This window comes from Aotus nancymaae, unplaced genomic scaffold (assembly GCF_030222135.1).
Source record: "Aotus nancymaae isolate 86718 unplaced genomic scaffold, 86718_ANA_hifiasm-v0.15.2.pri h1tg000059l, whole genome shotgun sequence".
Classification (NCBI taxonomy): Eukaryota; Metazoa; Chordata; class Mammalia; order Primates; family Aotidae; genus Aotus; species Aotus nancymaae.
In genome coordinates, this window is record NW_026988473.1 from 71616682 (window position 1) to 71631473 (window position 14792).

Here is a 14792-nt window from a genome sequence, read left to right on the forward strand (position 1 = left end):
CACTAAGACTTGCATGCTGCTGCTGCCTCCCCTCTGTGGCTGTGGTATGTATGACTGACAGGCTTCAGGATACCTAAGTGCAACCTACATTTGAAACCTGGCAGCTCAGCCTTCCTTCATCCTGCTGTTACAAGCTATGAGGTGCCAGGGGCTTTTATTCCTGCCTTATTAAAATGGGGAACTGGACCCTGAAAACTAAAGCTGCCAAAACCCACAGCTCAGAAAAGGAAATTGGGGTTTAGGGAGACATACAATAGATTTCTTCACACAAATTCTAAAATTTAAAGGCCATTTTATTACAACCATATTCAAAATCTGCCATAAACGAAACTCCTTCCTCTGAAAAAAAAAAATACCATTTCTAACAAATCATAGGTCACAGATTTCCCAGGAGAAGGCAGAAGTCTGCTTCTCTCCAGGTAACAATTCTCCAAAATACAGCTATATCTACATGGGAGGTAGCCCCACCTCTCCTTTGCTAAATTGGTCAGCCAGTCCCACACACAGCCTTGCTCCTCCACCACCTCCCAGTGCTAATTGCTTCTCTAAAATGCGTTGAGCAGCTGGAGTGGGAGGAGCTGGAAAGCATCCTGGGGTAATTCCTGAGGGCTCTCTTCCTGTACTCATCATTTCTCTCTGACACTGTCAGCCTCTAAGTTTCCTCAGAGCACCCCAGGTCACTCACGCCAGAAGGCGGCATCATGAGCCACCTCCTTTCTGAATGATATAACAGGAGGTTAATTCCCAGGCACAGCGCCTGAGGAAGCCAGAGAACGTGCAAGGGAGACTGGCAATTCCCAGGTAGATCTGTGTCAGCTGTCTCGCCCTAATTACCGAAAGCAGACAGAAGCTTTCTAGGTGAGCAGACCCAATGGGAGGCTGGCTGCCTAAGAGATTTTCTCTAGAGATCAAACCAGATGAGAGTGCAGAGACCTCTTGGGAAGCTTTGCCTGGAATGAAGCAAGGGTTTATAAAATAGGCCACTGGGTAGGTTTCCGTTTGTGACCCTCAGAATGAATGCCTGGCTCAAGGCTTATTCAGCAATCAGACAGTGTCACCTGACTTGGCTCACAGTCTAAGAACAGAAATGTCTTTACAGAAGGTAATGTAAGAAAATTTGACTTGCTAAAGCAATAACTAAGGGTAGCAAGAAGTACCTGAAACACACATAATATATGCGTTTTTAAATACAAGATCTCTCACCACATATACACACACACACTCACAGAGCAATAAACTAATTTGTTTACTGGAAAAGAGAAAGCCTATGGAAATGTAGCGAATTTGAGACACAATGATTTCCTAAAGAGATCAGAAATAATCTAGAAAGACCATCTCTATGAGACATTTCTTCAGTGGAAGGAACATTGTTCCAAGTCTGTTTTAAGTCTTTCATGTGATTATGCCTGTTTCCTCAAATAAATGGCAGTGTTCCCAGCTAGATCATTATTTATCTCATCTACTTTTGCATTGTCCACAGTGCCTAGTGAAGTGACAGGCAAAATAAGGTGCTAAGTCAGTGTTCCTGGAGAGGAAGAAAATAAGGGGGTGAAGGAAACAAAGGCGGGATGGACGAAGAGAAGGAGACAGGGAGGAAAATTAGAGAGGGGATGTTTTAGAGTTTTCCAGATTTATAGAAGAATTCACTGTCTGGGCCAAACAAAGGTTACAATTTGGTTTTTACTGCAATGAATTCAAAGGTCCAGAGATCACAAAGGTAAAAAGCAGTCACAGCTTTTGTACACAGTTCTTTTTCTCCAGTCAAATTCAAATAGTATTTAAATACATTATGTCCCGCTTTTTACAACCTTCCATCTAACACTGGCCATATTCAATAAACAAAGCAGTTCTGGGTCCAGGAGCAAACAATCAAAAATCCCGAACTACATTCTTCAAATAGTACATTTGAATATGTTTTTCATAGTTTTAAGGTACTTATGCAGATAGCTAAAGGAATGGCAGTATTGAACTTGACCTCCCTTGCTTAAAACACTGAACCACCCTTTATGTAAGTATCCTTCTTTTTATAAATGGAAAGAACCGAGACATTGTCAATGGTAGCAAATATTGTATCCATGAGAGACGTTTATACCTCTGATGATTTCCGCAAAATAGGAAGGAAAAAGAAAATCCATACAGGACCTGGTAAGTTCTTTATTCTCACATTTTAATCTTTCCCTAATGGTGAAGGGAACACTGGAGAAGCTCAACCTAAATCTACAGCATCCTTTTCTAAGTCCCTCCCCACTCTGATTCTATTTCCGTTTCTGTCTTTCTCATGACTGTACACATGCCTACTCATGCACGCATACACGCATGTACACGAACGTTCCCCTGGGAGATGAAGGAAAGGAAAGAGTGTACTGTATAATTCCTGGAAAGCTAATTTTCTTTTTAAGAATACAAAGTTTCACTAGAAATAATAAGGTGATAGCATTGCTTTTTGAAATATTTATTATTTTTTCCCCTAGAATTTACTTTTTTTTGCCAATTTTTTCACCTAGCTCCTTGTAGCAATCTAATTGATTATAGCTGCAAAACCTGGATAGAATCCATAGATCAACTACTTGAAGGCTCTGAAATATAAACAGTAGCAGAAAGTTGAGGACAAAGACCAGAATTCAAAGTACCACCAAACTGGTTACACTTTTTTTTCCACCTGTCTTCCTGCTTGCCTGGCTCCAGATGGAGGTGTAGCTGTAGAAGTACACAGCAAAGTAGGGTTGGAATTAGGGTGAGGAAGTGAAGCAGGGTAGTAAAGTGCGGAGTTGGATCCTCTCTTTACTTAAATCACAACATTTTGTTCATCTTAAATTTTCACATTCATTTTCATTTTTTTAAAGATTGCATTAAAATTTTATGTATCTTGATTATTGAATCTTTAGGAGCCCTCTTAAATTTTGTACCCAAGAAATGTGCTTAACTTGTTTTACCCGGGTGTTAGCCCTGCAATGGTGTTGGGTAACTAAAGCCCCAGCTTTCCTACTGGAGGGCCAAATAAGTGATCCCCAGGGAACTGGAAACTGACAAGGAGATTAAGGATAAAGAGTAGCTGAGAAATGTGAGCCTATGCAAATTATATACGAAGTAAGCTTATGAATGGATCTGATTCTAATCAGCACGTCCAAATCTTTGACAACGGTGTGGTGACATATACATCACCATCTAGTTTGACCATACTAGGTGGAGCACAAGCAGGATGGATAGAAGCAAAGGCTTTGAAAACTCAACTGACGTTGGAATCAGACAATCCCACAAAAGGTGAAATTGAACTTGCAGCCAGAACCTAAACAAAACGTCAACATTTTCTATGATTTTTAAACAGGATACAATCCAAAATTATTCATGATGTGAAAAACAAGGAGAATCTCAACTCACATAGGAAAAAGCAATCAACAGATGCCAAGACTGAGATAGCACAGATATTGAAATTTTCTGACAAAGTCTATAAAGCAGGCATTATAAAATTGTCCCAATACGGAACTTTGAAACCTTTTGAAACAAATAAAAAAATAGAAAGTTTCAGCAAAGTATTCGAAATATAGGAAGAACTAAATGACAGTTGAGAACTAAAAAATATAATAACTAAATAAAGGGCTGAGTGTTGTGGCTCATGCCTGTAATCCCAGCACTTTGGGAAGCCCAAGGAGGGTAGATCACTTGAGATCAGGAGTTTGAGACCAACCTGACCAACATGGTGAAACCTCATCTCTACTAAATACAAAAAATTAGTCGGGCATGGTGGCCCATGCCTTTAATCCCAGCTACTTGGAAAGCTGAGGCAGGAGAATCACTTGAACCAGAGAGGTAGACTTTGCAATGAGCTGAGATTGCACCATTGTACTCTAGCCTGGGCAACAAGAGCAAAACTCCATCTCTAAATAAATAAATAACTTACCTGTTGGGATTGACAGTGAAATGGAGATGAATAGAGAAGAGTCAAAAAGCCTGTAGATAGATCAGTAGAACTTCTCCAGCCTGAATGACAGAAAAAAAAAAAAGAGGTTAAAAAATTTAATAGTCTCAGATCTACAGGAGAAAAACAAGATGTCTAATATTTGTCTTGTCAGTCACAAAAAGTGAAGAGAAAGAGTTTGGTGCTGAAAATATAGTTGAATAAATAATGCCTAAAAACCTTCCAAATTTGTTATAAGGCTTTATGAAGTTTAATGTATGTATTGAATCATACAACCACCACTACAAAAAGATAACAATAGAACTGGATTTCAATCCTAGGTCTATTTTACTCAAAAGCTTACTTAGGTCCTATTCATATGTTTCCTTAGGTCTGCATTTGAATTTTACCAAATAGATACTCTATTTTTTAAAATGTGAAGAAGAAAGTATCTCATAATTCCCCCCATTCTCAAAAGTTCCTGACACTGAACTATGAATGCTGTATTAATGACTATGCTCCTGGTAGTTTCCCTGAAGGCTGTTTTCTAATAGATGAAAATCTTCAGTGACCTAGAAGAAACTGGGGCCATCTTTGAAAATCAGCATGGAATCTTTCAGTTTGTGAAGTCTCTTTTCTTGCTAACCATTTGGCTGACCAAAAATAAAAAGTGGGGTGGAGGTTAATATAAACTTTTATACTTCCCACTACTGCCTCCCAGGACAGAAGAAAAAAATCATATATATAATTATATGTATATATATGTATTATATGTATATACATATAATTATATAATTATATGTATATAAATATACATATAATTATATATAATTATATAAATATATATAATGTATATAATCACATTTACATACTATATATGCCTTCTGTTCATGTTCCAGAAAGTTATCAAATGAACATGAAAGTCATCAGAAAGCTGTGTGTCTGGTGAAAAAGGTGCATTTATAAAAACCAACAGGAGCTTCACTCATACTGGGAAAGAAAAGTTAAAACCAAATAGTATTCAAGAGGTTGGGGCCACGAGACCAAAGCAGAAAATTTAAATGAATTTTATCAAAAGTCTTAACTACACAGTGATTTGCCAAGGACAAATAGCTACTTTAGTTCTCAGTCAGGTGCACCGTTACATGAAAGGATTTAAGCTTATTTTTTTTCTTTTTCCTCATAGCAAAGTCACTGGCCAGGTGGAAAAGAAAATGTTTGAATGAATGACTAAGATGAAGAAGGCATTCTTCTTTATGTCATGGCTGCTCATACAGCAAGAAAAGGTCATGCAGCATGTAAAGAGTACACATTTTGAAACCAGATAGAATTTTTTGCACATCTCACATTTTCCCTTTAACTTGTATGTGAACTTGGCAAGTCATTAAACCTGCCTTGATCTCATGTGCATGAACAGTGAAGAATGATGTTATTCCTGCATCACATGACTATTGTAAGGATTAATGCATATAAAGCACACACCCAGCCACATCTCTAAAAACTTAGATATTGTGAAGAAAGAGAGGTAGAAACTTTAGTCTGGATGACAGACAACATTTTTCTTGCATGTAGAGTAACAACAGTCCCTCTAATTGGCCTTCCATCTTCAACTTGTTTTTTGAAGCTTGAAGAACCAGATTAGGATGGTTTCCTTCAGTTGACCACATTTCTGGGTAGTTTTTTGTATTCTAACAGCATCAACTTTTATGTGTAAGATGTAAAAATAGAACATGCAATACTTTAATCAAGTTTGACACACTTCAGTGAAGTAATTAAGTAACTTGCTATTAGTATGAATTTCAGCAAAAAATCCAAAAAGCAGCAAACATTCCCGAGTAATGTGCCTAACATAGTTTTAATGCTTTAAATTGTATAGCTAATTCAGCTCAACTGGGATTTACTAAGCATCTACTGGATGTGACATAATCTCCCTCTTCCAACTGCCTAAGGCAAATCCAAGGAGACAGAAGTCCCACTGTATCCCAGTGTAATAAATCCAGTAATGGAAAGATATGCAAGGAACAAAAGGAACATAAGGGAGGCCACTAACTTTGTTCAGGGTGATAGATGTGCTTCTCAGGGAAAGTGACATCTGACCACAAAGGTATAAAGAGTTTTCACATTTGAGGTGGGAACAGGTTTCCCAAGAAAGAACAGCTTGTACAAAGATACAGAATCCAGTAATTGCACAGCATTATCAGGAGATCTCCTTAAGTCTACCATGGTCCCAAGACAAAGCCTTGGGGATGAGAATCCATTTTTGTAGAGTCAGAGTTGTGTGGTTCCAAATTTCACACAAGTGTATATAATGGAGGGAATAATATGTAGACAAAAAAATCTACGTAGACTATTTGATTTTAGGCAAACCAACCAGGACATTAGTTTCCCCATCTGTAAGTAACCTACACTGGCTGTTGAGAATTTACTGATATTAAGTTACCCTTTAGCATGATATGATGGCATGTGCCTGCAGTACTACTACTCGGCTGAAGTAAGAGGCTGGCTTGAGCCCAGGAGTTCAAGGTTCTAGGGCACTATCATCATGCCTGTGAATAGCCACTGCACTCCAACACAGGCAATATAGTGAGATGCCCATCTCTTTAACAAGGTAATTAAATAAACAGTATTTAAACTGTAAATCAATATAGATGTTATTAAGGTTATTTCTTTTGACATAATTTATAAATCAACATTAGATTAATCTTAAATAGCAATATTCATAAAGCAACAGATACACAGTGCCATGAATCATATTAGTATGTAATGGATGGCTGCCACTAAAATGTTCTTGGAGTTGAGATAGTTATGAAAAGATCTGGAGACTTTCCAATCACTTTCAAAATGTTTAGTGACTAGGAAGAGAAAATCAATCGCTTACATTATTACTTTCTATCTGCAAAGTGTAGAGGAAAAGCTTTATCATGAAAGAGGTACTGTGATAGGAAAACTAAAACAAGTCAACAGAGTACTGGGCTTGAATACATGGTCTACTTTAAAAACATAAAAATATAAAGCAGTTTTCAAGCTGAGAAACTTGGCCAAAGGATTGTGTGGAATAAGAAGTAAAAACCATGCAGCTTCCCGGGAAGAATGAAAGAAGACGAAAGATGAATAAGGTAGAAAATCTTCAGCATGAGGAATTTAATACTTAAACTGCAGCAACTCAGAGTAGGAGGCACCAGAAGTCTTAAAAGAACGAACCACTGCAGTGAGACAATTAGAAGGAGTCCATGGTTATCTAATGATGAATACAACTTGCTTAGTTTCATTTTATTTTTTGTTTTGTTTTGCTTTGCTTTTATAGGGCCCTCATACTGGTACTTAGGTGCCATTTTATAATGCATGTATTTTTTGTGTGTTGGGGGAGGCGCAGTTTATATATCATAATTTGCTTTTGTGTAATTATTTTTAGCTCTTCTCTGGATTATGACTCCCCTGCCAAAATGTATTCATCATGTTTAGCATGGTAATCAAGAATAACTAAATATTGTACTCATTGATTGAGTAATTCTTTCATTCTATTAACCAATCAAGCCTACTTTAAGCCAGGCTGGATATTACAGACACAAAGGTGATTAAGGGAGCCACACTGTCTTCAGGATGCTTACATGGGAATGAAAGAAGATGTCTAACTGAGAAGACAATTCTAAAAATGTTAATAGGTGCTCTGACAGGAGACGTAGAGTGTTACAGAAGTTATGTGGCAGAATTTCTTGTGTGGTTTGGCGTAGGAGTAAGTCAAATTGAGGATGGTCAGGGAAGTGTTCCCTGACTAAATGCAGTTCTAAATGGTGGGGCGTTTTTCAATTCAAAACATTTGTTGAGCACCTAAAATTGTCATGAGGACTTAGGGGATACAGAAACTACCAAATCACCAAACCTAATACACTAACACTTATCTTCAAGTTCCTTCAGTGATTCCTGGATTGCTGTGTTCACTGAGTCAATATATAATGAGTATCAATGGATTCTATGGCCAGGTACTAGGTATGAGTCCTGAGTAAGACTGACCTGATCCCTTTCTTCATCCAGTTTAAATGTAACTCATCTAAAAACTTCACTGTACCACTGGAGAGACACACTAAAAGGAACACTGATCAAAAGTTAGAAGTGGAGATGTTTTCTTCACTGAGACAAGCATGCACAGAAAATAAGCTAGAAACATCCTAAAATATCATTTTGCCCTTTCCTCTGCCTGCACAAAGGACACAAACATTCAACCAGATATTCCTGGGTGGAATTTGCCTTCCCAATTCCCAGAACCATGCATCCTCATTTGAAGACCTCATTAGATCTGAATAGTCCTAATGCATGAAGGAACAAGCAGGGTTGAAGACAAACAGGTCTAGGCTGAAATCCCAGTCTCAAAGCGCCGTACCTGTGCCACCCTGAGTAAATGCTTGATTTTCCTGGGCCTTACTTTCATTGCCTATCAAAAAACATGAGAGAAAATGCAGCTATCTTGTGCAGTTACCGTGATCCAGCTAGCTAATCTAAATAAAGCAGCACACAGCATACAGTGTTCAATAAATGCTGTTTCTTTATTCCGCAAGGTCCTGTCCAACTGTCAACTCCTGCGTTAAAACTTTCTTAATTTCCCTTGGCAGAGTAGGGAGCTCGAAGGTCTCATCTAGTGTTCTCATCCTCACATGAATGCAATTTATAAAAACTGTGTTACAAAATGTTTTAACTTGTGCGTTTCCTCCATTAAGCCAGAAACTCTTTGAGAGTGGGGAATTTGTCATCTGTACCCTGAGCCCCAACCCTAGTTCATTCCTTAGAATCTTTTAGCTGTTCTTCACCTCTACCCGCTGCAAAATCACCCTGACTTTCCCCATTAATAGGAGTTAAAATTAACAGGGGGTTAGGGAATCCCTTGTAGCATTCTCAAAAATGAAAGAAAAAAAAAAAAGCTGGGAAAATCTCTGCCTCAGATAGAGGTACTTACCTGCAGTGCAAGTTCCTATAAATCTGCAGGTAAGTGGCCACGCATTTTTGGTGGCCAAAACAAAGAAGGAAACGTGAATATTTACATGGTCTGATGTGCAAGAGGAAAAGATAAACCAGAGGCATGAGGAAGCACAATTATCTTTGCGATTAAAACCAGAGAAACATTTCTCTGGGCCTCACACAGAGGACACTGTTTAATTTAATTAACAATGCCTACAAGAGCAACTTTACTTTAAATAGGACACACAACAAAAAGACCATAACCATGAAATCTAGGGATATTCCTGCTGGTCATTCGCAATGTAGAGACAGATTTTATAATACCCAGAGCATAGAGGGTACACGGCATTTGAGATCAGGCATGGAAAAATACTGAGGCACTGTGTATGTTATTTGTACATGAGAATGAAACCCCTTTACTCTGAAAAAAGGACAGGGAGTAATGTGTGTGGTGTGATAAGGAACGCTGAAAACAGCCTCCTGAGAATGCAGTTTCAGTGTGTACAAGGTCACAGGTGCCTCAGCAACCCACCTCAAATGACCATCCAGTGGATAGTTGTAGTTAATAGAAGCCATTTCAATAAATTCTTGGTGGACTGATGCTGGGGCAGACTCTCTTGGAAGAGCTATCCCCTAGCCCCGCTCAGCTGGAACTGTCTGAGTACCTCGTTCTTGGTGTTCTTGCAGAGCTCTAAGCTCTGCAACTGGTGCCCCCGACATGATTGACTTGAATTTATGTGTGAAGGAGGAGAGCTCATCAATTTTCAGGGAATCCCGTAAGGGACAGTCCTGACTCCCATCAGGAGGATGGGACACATGTGTAAAACATCAGGGGCTGGATTATCATGGGTCAAGAAATGACCAAAGAGCAGAAAGTAATTTTTAAAACAATGCAACAGCTGCTTAAGGCTGTCCAGGGCACCGTAGAGCCTAGGGCTCTACACAAGCTTATGCTCTTAATTCGGCAGGAATGCCCTTGGTTTCCTGATCAAGGAACCTTAGATTTAGAGTTATGGGAGCAGGTAGGCCGCTGCCTGAAGAAAGGACATGAGCAAGGTCATTTTACTAATGTTACTATTTTGACCACCTGGGCGCTGGTAGGCTCTGCATTGTATCCTATATCTGTTAGATTGCGATGAGTCAGACTGCCCATCTTCTCCACCTGAAGGGAATTCAGGAGATTTAAAGGAGGAGGAAAAGCAGAAACCACAACAACAGGGAGAGACCTCTCTCCCCACTTTATTCCCTTCTATAGGGAGTAACGAAGAGATTTTTTTCCAGTGAGGATAAGGATGAACCTGAGCCTTTTCCTCCCCTAACAGAAAAGCTATTGCCCTCTTTTCTTCTACCCCAAAGGGACCTGCATTCATTGGCCCCATTTCAGGCAACAGTGCCTCCCATCCCCCTTGAGGAGACTGGAGGCCGCCCAAGGGACAGTCCTTGGATAAGACTCCCAGTCAGTGAACATCTATGTGATTGGGTGGCCGCGTCTCCTTAACAAACTTCCCTGCTGGAGGGGTGCCTCCAGGAGGGAAGGAAAGTGGCTGATTATGATTGTCTTCCTAATATGCACTTCCTCACTTTCCTACTTCCAGCATCAGCCTACCTGGCCTTATCTTTTCTCTGTTTTCCTGGAGTATAAAGGAAAGTCACATGCTGCCTCCTGGGTTTTATCCAAGAAAGCTCTGGCTTTCTTGCTGCCCACAGAGGCCTGGGGCAGGAGAGTTGCTAGGATGCCATGGAGTGCCCATTTGGTCTCTGGCAGTCTAGGCAAGTTGCCCCCTTCTGTGTTTGTGGTGATGGAGGGGAGGCCAAGAGGGACAGACCGATTCCCAGGGCGGCTGCAGGCAGCTCCAGCCGGGTCCTGAGAATCCTCCTCGCCACGGTCACGTGCCTCAGTAACTGTGCCCAGAAAGTGGCCTGCTGCCTGCTGTGCTGCTGCTTTTCCTGCTTCTGCCCTTCCCTGCCACCCCTCGTGTGTCTCAGCTGACAAGCAATTCCTTGTCTTCCCTGGCTCTCTGCAGTAAAGGGCTAAGAAATAGTCCACGTGCACCCCAACCTTACTAGCCTAAGGTGGGCAGAGGGGTGTGGAGCAGCCTAGAGTACAAAGCTCTGGGGGAGAAGTCCGCTAGTAAGGGGTGCTCTCCCGTCACCATGTTAAATGCTAACAGCTGCTGCCATCTTCAGAAGCTAGACGCAGCAGTAAGGAATGCTTTTTTATAACGTTTAAAAATGCTATGGCTAGGAAATTTCAAAGCAGACCGTGTGCTGCACGTCTGCTCCTCCCCTGAGCCTCTCTGCTTGGGGGTAGTAAAAAGAATAAAAAGCCCAGTGTGTTTTCAGTACCTTACCTAACAGCGTTGGCTCCAAGCGTAGGTGGTCTGGAGGATGAGGGAGCGGTCTTCTCCCAGCCTGTTACCCTCTTGCCTCCTGCCTCCGCACTTACACACGCTCTTTACCACCTGGTCATTCCCTGGCCTCTTGCTGCCACGTGTAGTCTTCCTTCCTTCCTCTCGGGGTAAGGGGAGGAACAGGTGGCACGCTGTTAAAAAGAGAGGCTCTCTAAGGAGCCTGGAGCAGGTGAAAAGAAACCAACCACAGCCTTACTTTTCCAAGCTCACTTCTAGAGCATTCCAGCTAAAGGCTAATGCAGAGAAATGGCCAGCACCTAAAGACATTTTAAAAAGTTTTTTGAGGTTTGTTTGTTTGTTTTTTTTTAAACACACTTAAGCTAACTCAATGCAGGTTTATTATCCTGGTGACTTGCAGTCACATTCTAATCACTCTCAAGGGCCAAAATATGGTAAAAATAACTTAGATATCCATCCCTTGCATGGCTTAGTTGAGCAGGTAGGGTTTGCCTTTTGCCAGTTCTGTATTTATGTGCTATTTACCTGTCTCATAATCCCTCTAAACACATACAAAAGACCACAGACTTAATAGCTTCTCTTCTCATAAAGGGGTGCCGATGCTGCCTCCAATTATTAAGATCTAACCCTGTTACTCTTTTTCTACCATTTAGCAGGAAAAATAACTTCCTGAGAATGCAGTTTGAGTGTGTACAAGGTCACAGGAGCCTCAGCAACCCACCTCAAATGACCATCTAGTGGATGTTTGTAGTTAGACAAGCCCTTTTAATAAATATTTGGTGGACGGATGCTGGGGTGGACTCTCTCGGAAGAGCTACCCCCAGGCCCGCTCGGCTGGAACTGTCTGAGTATTTCATTCTTGGCGTTCACTGCAAGCTGTAAGCTCTGCATAGAGGAACAAATGAAGAGCATCATCTTCAGACAGTCTTCCGTAAACATTGTTTTCTCAGAGCCAGTTCAACATGTATAGAGGGAGCATCTGCGACTTTAAGAATCTACTCCCTGAAGAGTAGAGCTTAGTGGTGGTTTCCTCCTACAAAAAACATGTGGCCTGTGTGGAGGTTTTTGATCTGCATAATTCATGCATATTTAGAAACATTCCTGAAGAATACTACCTTCTCCAAGAAGTGAGGCTTAAGACATTACATAAAACGGATAACTGCAGAATCAAGTGGATCCCGTCCCTCACATTAGCAAGAGAAATTAAAATAATTTCAAGGTATTCAAATAATTTCAGTAATTTCATGGTTCTAGCCTTTTTGTTGTGCATCATATTTATAGTAAATATTCTTTTAGGCATTGTTATTTATATTAAACATCATCCTCTGTTGGGCCCCAGAGAAATGATTCTCTGGTTTTAACAGCAGAGATAATTGTGCTTCTCTAATACGTCTGGTTTGCCTTTCTCTTTTGCACATCAAATCGTTAAATATTCACATTTCCTTCTTTGTTTTGGCTGCCAAAAATACATGGCCACTCATCTGCCGATTTATAGGACCTGACACTGCAGGTAAGTACCTCTGGCTCAGGCAGAGATTTTCCAAGCAATTTTTTTCCATTTGTAAGGATGCTCCAAGGGATTCTCTGAGCATATTGCTTAATGTTTAAGAACTCAGGCTCTGGACTTATACTGACCTTAACTACTATTCTGTGACACTGGGAAAATAACTTAACTCGCTAAGCCTCAATGTTCTTGTCTGTAGAATATGGATAACAACAGAATGTATGTCATAAGTTGATGTGCGCATAAAATAAGGATATGTGTGAAAAGTGCTTAGTTCAATGGATGGGAAGTGGCAAGCATTTAATAAAATGCTAATTATTAACACATGTTTTGAGTGGCAAACTCATTAACTCTCCTAAGTAGTTATTTCTTTCAACTGAATTTTATTATACTTCCCTCTGACTTATAATATATAGGGGTATATTTCAATACCTCTTGCTAATGTGAGGGATGGGATCCACTTGATTCTGCAGTGATGCCTTTTATGTAAGGTTTTATGCCTCACTCCTTAGAGGAGGTATTATTCTTCAGGAATGCTTCTAAATGATTGTGAATCACCCGGCTCAAAGACCTCCACACAGGCCACTTTGGCTTCTGCCCAGCGTATTTCCCTCAGGTTTCAGAGTCAAATGTTACTGTTTCAGTGTTTCTGTGAGTCTATTCAATAATCATTATTAAACACCTGCGTTCCAGGCACGTGTTTGGTCCTGAGTCTGTTACATTAAACAGGATGACATACCTGCTTGCATAGCATCAGGACAGGCTCTCCTGGAGCTCCCTGACACCTATCTACTAGTGCTTCAACACAATGATGGTGAATATTGGAGCATTCTAAAATTCTAGTATGGCTCACTGTCAGCCTTGGGCCCAGGCCTGGAGGAAGGCCAGCTGGTTGCAGCAGGTGCAGATGCATTTTCCTACCTGCTGTGTTGGTGCCCAATTCTCTGGATGCTCACAGTCTCCTTTGGAGGCTCTAGACTCCCTATAGCAATCCTGATAAAAGTAAGTCTTTGTGATTCTATGAAATCAATTAAGCAAACATTCAATTTTATGAAAGCTGACTGAGCTCAGGAAGCAAGTGGAATTCAGATCTCTATTAGGGCCTTGGCATGTTCAGCTCCTCTTCAAGTGATCTGTATTTGGGAAGCAAAGACAAAAGTAACCCAGAGTGGCCTGGCCACCAACAGGACACATGAGATTTATTTGCATTCTCTTTCTGTAAGCACATTTTTCATCAGACCTGCCCCTCTTTGTGTCTCCAGAGAACAGCCTACATCTTATTCAAATTCCTTATTAAAATCCCAAGATCTCTGGGTCTTATTAAGACAAGAATTTCTGCTTGTATCTATCTACCTCTCTGTGTCTAGATTCTTGTAACATTTTATGCCAGACAGATTTTTAAGGAGTGCAAGGAAAATGTATATATGTTTACATAACTTCTATGTATTAAGCACTGAATATTTTACAATTATTATTTTTTAATTCCCAAAGTAAAAGGAAATGATAGCTTTATTTTATATTAAAATATAATATACTGACTATATAGAGGTTAAAAACCAAGATGTAAAGAAGCCAAGCAACTCGCCCAAGATCATAAAGCAAGTGGACAACTGAGTCGGGACTGGAACCTAGGTCTGACTCCAAAGCCATATTTTCCACTATAGTAGGGTTTCTCAATCTTGGCACATTTGGGGCCAGATAATTTTTTGTTGTTTGTATACCCTATATATTTGAGAATATTTAGCAGCATCCTTGACTTATACCAACTAGCTGCCAGCAGCACCACCCCCAGTTGTAACAGCCAAAATTTTCTCCAGACATCTTTCCATTAAAAACTACTGACTAATGCTAGTCTAAGAAAAACCACCTATCAGGTTACCTAGACTATCTTTTCTGAAAAATTACATAAATGTCAAATTATGTAAGGTGACATGTTAGGAACTGTGGGGCTGCAAGTGTGCATGAAACATTCTACCTTTAAGGAGTTTAATAAAAAGACTTTGGAATCAGAGGAAAGATGTCCAGATTACCTGAAAGGTCAATAATTTATTTTTTAGGTCAGGAAATTATTAAT

At 40.2% G+C, this 14792-nt stretch overlaps 1 long non-coding RNA gene across 1 annotated transcript in view; it reads right to left on the minus strand.

Moving 5' to 3' along the window:
* LOC135270132 (uncharacterized) overlaps positions 1 to 11277 on the minus strand; it is an 88135-nt gene extending 76858 nt beyond the window's left edge. The window contains exons 1-2 of the long non-coding RNA XR_010338384.1: positions 11197 to 11277; positions 3899 to 3978 (exon numbers count right to left, since the gene is read on the minus strand). This is a non-coding gene — a long non-coding RNA (uncharacterized LOC135270132). The remainder of the gene's footprint in view (positions 1 to 3898; positions 3979 to 11196) is intronic.
* Between the last annotated feature and the right edge of the window lie 3515 nt (positions 11278 to 14792).